This window comes from Sycon ciliatum, chromosome 13, assembly GCF_964019385.1.
Source record: "Sycon ciliatum chromosome 13, ocSycCili1.1, whole genome shotgun sequence".
Taxonomy (NCBI): Eukaryota; Metazoa; Porifera; class Calcarea; order Leucosolenida; family Sycettidae; genus Sycon; species Sycon ciliatum.
The window spans coordinates 1,313,755-1,319,604 of NC_088655.1; the positions used below are offsets into that span (position 1 = coordinate 1,313,755).

A 5,850-nucleotide genomic window follows, 5' to 3' on the forward strand; every position below is an offset into this window, starting at 1 on the left:
GATATGGTACGCGATGACCTCAAGGCGTTCGGTCTATACACCGGTTGGTACGACCTCGCAGCTGAACGTGGCGAGTGGATCCAGTCCATCTCGGATCCTATTGTTGCACGGCGCTTACGCCTTGAAACGACTGCCAAGTCAGTGTGTTGTGCAATCTGTGAGCGACTCTTTGCCAGTGAAAGCGGACTTCGGCGGCACAAATGCAGGGAAGAGCGACTGAAGCCGATCCATGAACAGGCCGGTGCTATGTTGTGCGAAACGTGCCATCGTTGGTTTGCTAGCCGTGGTGGATTTGCTGTGCACAGCTGCTCTCCCAGTCTTGGTGACGCTCCAGTTCCAGAGATTGTTGCACCTCGCCCACCTGATTGCAGCCAATGTCATTACCACTGCCACACCTGTGACCGCTGTTTCCGGAGCAAAGCTGGGCACCGCCGGCACAACTGCAACCGCAGAACATGCAGCTCTGGCTCCGAGCGCCGCACCATCCCATGCCCGACCTGCTCTCGGAAGTTCACACGTCTCCAGTACCTGGCTCAACACAAATGCAAGAAGTAACTCTGCCCTCCTTGCCTCTTTGAGGCACTGCATCACCTTAATGTGGCAGTTTCAAGGTTTCAAGGTGTGTGTACGTGTGTGTGTGTGTGTGTGTGTGTGTGTGTGAGTGTGTGTGTATGTCTGTGTGTGTGTATGTGTGCGCGCGTGTGTGCTAACGTAGTTGGTCACGTGTTCATCCAGAGATGAGTGATGAATACTCCATGATTATGATAGGTTGTATGATACATCTGTACACTACATTGCATCCAGATAGAGTCTGCAGTGGTGTCACGTGACGGTACATCACAGGACGGAATCGGGCAGGTACTGTCTTCTACCGAATGACTATGTTGATCTTGAAACTTGGCAATCTATTGTCTTAAATTATTTTAAGTCTACTATTGCAAGTGTCGTCCAGCATACATTATAGTGAGTATATGCAGAGTGGGACAGCAGTGAGTGTGTGAAGATTGTAACTGAACAGAACCACATAAATAGTGATGTCCAGGCCAAACCATCACCAAGTATACATACTTACAGAGACGCATGGTTTCCAGCGTGTCCAAGTCATGACACCCGTAGAGCATGTCACCCGCATGCAAAGATCTAACAAACCTGACAGAACAACCTGTTCACACTGGTCTCCACCATCTCTTCTCTTTCCCATGTCCAGAAGGCTGTCTTGGTATGCTTGATCCCACTGAACTGGGTACGCTGTATCGTTCCTCACCATCCCTCACCTCTACAACATCATGACTCAATGTCCACAGCTTAGAACTTCGCTGACCACCGTCAGTCATATGAACACCAAGGAAGGTAGACAGTGGAGATAGCCCATATTCAGGGTGCTGCTGCTTCTGCTACGGTGACGTTGTGTCATCAGCACATTCTCGGAAAGTCTGCATCTTGCCATGAACCAGGTCCGCGAGTCTGGAGTATTCAGCTGACTAACCATGAACCTGCCGTCCCCTGAAGGCTCATGGGTTCTAGCTGTCAAACAGTGAATGCAGAGATGGCCTTGTTCTGTGGTATGGCAGCCCTGTCGCCAACCGTCAGCCTGTGCGTGTGGGGGGGGGGGGGGGGGTGTAGCTATTCAATGTGACCACGTACTTTACTGCAGCACTGTTGGCTAACAGATAATGCCTTACAATGAGCTTCGTCGCGTGACAGCGAACCTGCTAGAGAGAGTTGTCACTGATGTGTCACTCAAGCCTGGTCTACATTCGCTAACTTGTACTGGTGCGAGTCTTCTGTACTGGACCACTATCACAGACGAACAGACTGGATTTGGTGTTCGGCTAGTGGAATGTGTGGGATGGACGATTCGAATTTGTTTCTCAATGGACTGGTTTTCAATCCTTTCTAGGGGTGAAACAATTATACCGAGTACTCGAGTACTCGCTCGGTTTTTTCAAAAATAATCGTACTCGGAATAAATCAGAGTACTCGTTCATACATGGTACATGCATTTACTACAGAAATCTGCAGTTTCAGGGCAGCAGTTGGCAGATGGTGATGTGCAGGCTGTGTGGTGAACATTTGTTCACGAGTAGAGAGAGCCCAAATGACCCACCAACCAATATACCCGAGAAAAATGACTGCTACTCGGTTCAATCAGGGTCGTATCATGTTATTTTAAAGCCCTTGGTGTGCAAGTTTTGGAGATGAAAAATACTCGAATACTCGAATATTCGATCGGAGAAAATCAGAGTACTCGAACTCGGGATCTCAGTGCCAACTTTCACCCCTAATCCTTTCACACAATCGAATCAGCCTGTAACATTCTCACACACAATTACGTTCTAGTGTCATGGTTCGTGAAAAGTAGAAACATTGTCATTTTGAACAACACATCAGAAATAGGTGCATCATGTCACACTTACATGTACCTACCTTCACGGCTTCGGTTTTCCCTAAGACAGTGTTGCCTTGGGAACGTCCCCTCCCCCAGGTTTGTACCAGCGTCTTCGTTATAGTTTCCTACCGGACCAAGTAGCCACACATGTACATTTGAATTCATGGATTCGATGACGTGTTTCGTTTTGCCATTCTCGCACCACTATTCTCATTCTCACCATCAAGGTTTGCAACATCAAATGTTTGAGTGATAACACAGAAAACTCTTCATCATCACCAATGTAAGTGTTCTCTTTGCAAAGAAACAAGTCAACAATGGACACATCCAGAGCCAGGCTGAATCGTCTATCATGTACTCTGATTGTAACTAGGAAATAGTGAAATACAAATACACAACTATTGCCTAATTGGTATATATTTTAAACAGTCATTCTGTCCCTGCCTGATCTACATTTGGACATGTAGTTGTTCAGCGGTGAATTTCATGTTTGGGTTTATTATCTTAGCGCGCATCACATTCTCTTTTCTGCTTTCTCTTAGTCGCATTACCGGTTTTCGGATCCTATTTTTCCTCCTTTCACTTTGACATGTTTCAAATGAATGTGTTCCTTCTCACTGTTTTCCGATGACATGGATAGATTCAACGTTTTTATCCCGCACCCTCGTATCCAGTCTGCACGTCACACAGTTTACGGACAACCAGCAAATCATAATCAAGAGTCTTGTATATCTCCATCAGTTTCTACATGACTGATTGCAGACTAAAATGTGGCAGTAACGAATAACTATGTAGACAACCACACTCGTTACTAGATCTACCACTTGATTGTATACATGTAGCGAAGCACATAGTCCTGCGGCCCAAATCTAAAAGACGTTGTTTTGCAAGTCCCGTTTCAGTCTCAAGCAGACAACCTGAGCTTCGCATGGGTGGAAAGACCATGTCCTAGGGATGTCGAAACGGCTTGTTGTCATGTCCAGAACTAGGGCATAAGCTGGGGAGAACCAATTTTAGGTTTCGTTACGGAAGTCGTTATTTTACGTTATTTTACGACTCCTTGATTGAAATTGGCAGCATGTGATACGATATTTTATTGAAAATTAGTGCAGTCGATGTGAATTTGTTCTTGTGTTTGGATGATTTGTAGATCATGGTTGCCCTTTGCCGAGCGTTCATTTCCTATTGATGGTGATTAGAGATGGCACAGATTGATTTGTTGTAAAATTTGACCAAAATCACCCCCAAACATGGATCTTTCGTATGAGAGGATTTCATTTATTGGGACACTATCTCGACAACACCAGCGGAAGAGAGCTAGCACGAGCGAAGCAAAGCACACCGGAAAACGGCAGAGTGATAGCGATCATAAGCTGATCTTAGCAAACGAGCGATATGGAAGATGTTGTAAATAATAGCGCAGTAGTGTATTCGTCAACAGCAAATTTTGCTGCAGAGTTGAAAAGTACAATTCAAATTCAAATCAATTCAAAAACTTCAATAGTGCGGTCCACCAGCCTTAGCTTTCAGACTCACTGTCCGATTCACAGTCGGACTTACAGTCCAATCCACTGTCGAAACTGCCTTCACCCTCATCATGGCATTGTGTGCATGCGCGCGCACGCGCGCGCACACACACCGCACAACACATGGCATTGTGCGCGCGCTCGCACACACACGTACACAAAACCCACACGCACGCACACACACCGCACAACACATGGCATTGTGTGTGCGCGTCCGCGCGCGCACACACCACATAGCACGCTAGAGATCAGCAAGAACCTGCTGCGACTGTGGCTGAGATGGCGCTGTAGAAGACACCGCAGCCGCCACTGGTTGCCTCGCACCCGAGGTTGTAGTCAAAGCCGTACTAGCCGACACATCTGTACTGGAGGCTGATGTAGTACCCAGAGATGAAACTGATCCACTGGTGTTCACCTGACGCGGCGGAGTAGCGGATCCTTTGAAGCCGAAATGAGTGGGCAACACGACATTGGCGGGGACAAGCCCAGCGGATATCGCAGCGGGCCTATCGTAACTCCTGGCAGTGAGCCTATCGTAATTCCTGGCAGTGGGCCCGTCGTAACTCCTGGCATTGGGCCCGTTCTCTTGCCGGACACTGGGGTGCGGAGTGGACGTGGATGCGGGCAGGAAATCTGCGGCGACCGGCTGGACTGGGATGGTTGGAGTCGGGCCAGGTGCGTTACTAGTATGACTGTTCGGCAATGACTGGGTATTACCGGCCATCGGACCGTTTGCAGACGACACAGACAAGTGGTTGCTCCGTGAAGAGTGCGCCTGTATACCCATGCCACTTACCATACATGTCAATTGCTGAAGGAAACACACAGTTCAAACACAAAACGCAAATGAAACACGCCAATGAAATTCGATCCTTAAAAAAAAGGGAAGCATGTCCGCGTTATCACGGGCTATACAATTGTGTTTAGAAAACAACCAGTTTATAATTCTGTCTCTTCTTGCTTAAAGTCAGCCTAGAATACTGACGTCAGCTTTGGACATTACTCTGACTCGGACCACAAGCCCTGATTTATTCTGACCTACATGTGTACCGTGTGAAGTAGCGCGAGAGCCAAGCTGGTCGTAATAATACGTGTAACAGCCACAAACGTAATTCAACCAAAGAAGACTACCACATTACATGAGCATGAACACTTGCATTCCATTTAATACATTCCTATGTTGTAGATGTCAGGCACTGTAGTGTTCACGTCTACATACACATTGTGGCATTCCTTGGCCACCCAGACATTCATGATAGTAGCGCATCGTGTTATGTTATGCATGCAGCATGTGCCGTTTCCCGAGCGCGCGTGTGAAATGAACTTAGCGGCTTTTAGTTGCTGTGCATGAGTTGAGTCTGGACTCATGATCTGGTGTGTACATGCGATCATGTGATCTTGTAGTTGAGCGTATGTGTTATTTGGATTTCCTTGGTCATGACCAAACAATAAAACATGATCAAATTATGTCTACACATTCAACAATGCCAAGAACTCACCTGGTCCCCAAGTAGCTCATTATCTTCTTTTTCAGCATGACAGTTGGATACTAAGGCGAAGTGTGATGGTCGGCGAAGCTGGCGCCGTTTGCAGTTATTGTACTTATCCGTGAGAAGCTTCATGGGCAAGGCCCTTGCAGACTTCAACTCGGACTGTATATACAGCACCAGGCTGTCAAATGTTTCGTAGGACGACGGCTGGTCACTCCCTTTGCCACTTCGTTACCGGTGCATAGTGGCCAGGTGGGTGAAGGCACTGTAGCATGCTCCGACGTTGATAGTGGATTTCCGCTGCAACGCAATCTGGGCCATTCTGGAGCGAAAGCCAAAATTCTTGCGTTGTTCTCCAACTCTGCTAGATGCACATGTCATGAGGCACAAGTCTGCAGATGGATTCAATCATTGTACATCTCTCCTTGTTCTACGCTTTGCTGAT

At 47.3% G+C, this 5,850-nt stretch overlaps 1 long non-coding RNA gene across 1 annotated transcript; it reads right to left on the bottom strand.

The window, feature by feature from the left end:
* Window positions 1-4,382: 4,382 nt before the first annotated feature.
* Window positions 4,383-5,493, bottom strand: LOC135829789 (uncharacterized). Its single transcript, XR_010555919.1, has 2 exons — window positions 5,415-5,493; window positions 4,383-4,726 (listed from the first exon to the last, which is right to left on the bottom strand). It is a non-coding gene; the product is annotated as an uncharacterized LOC135829789 (long non-coding RNA).
* Between the last annotated feature and the right edge of the window lie 357 nt (window positions 5,494-5,850).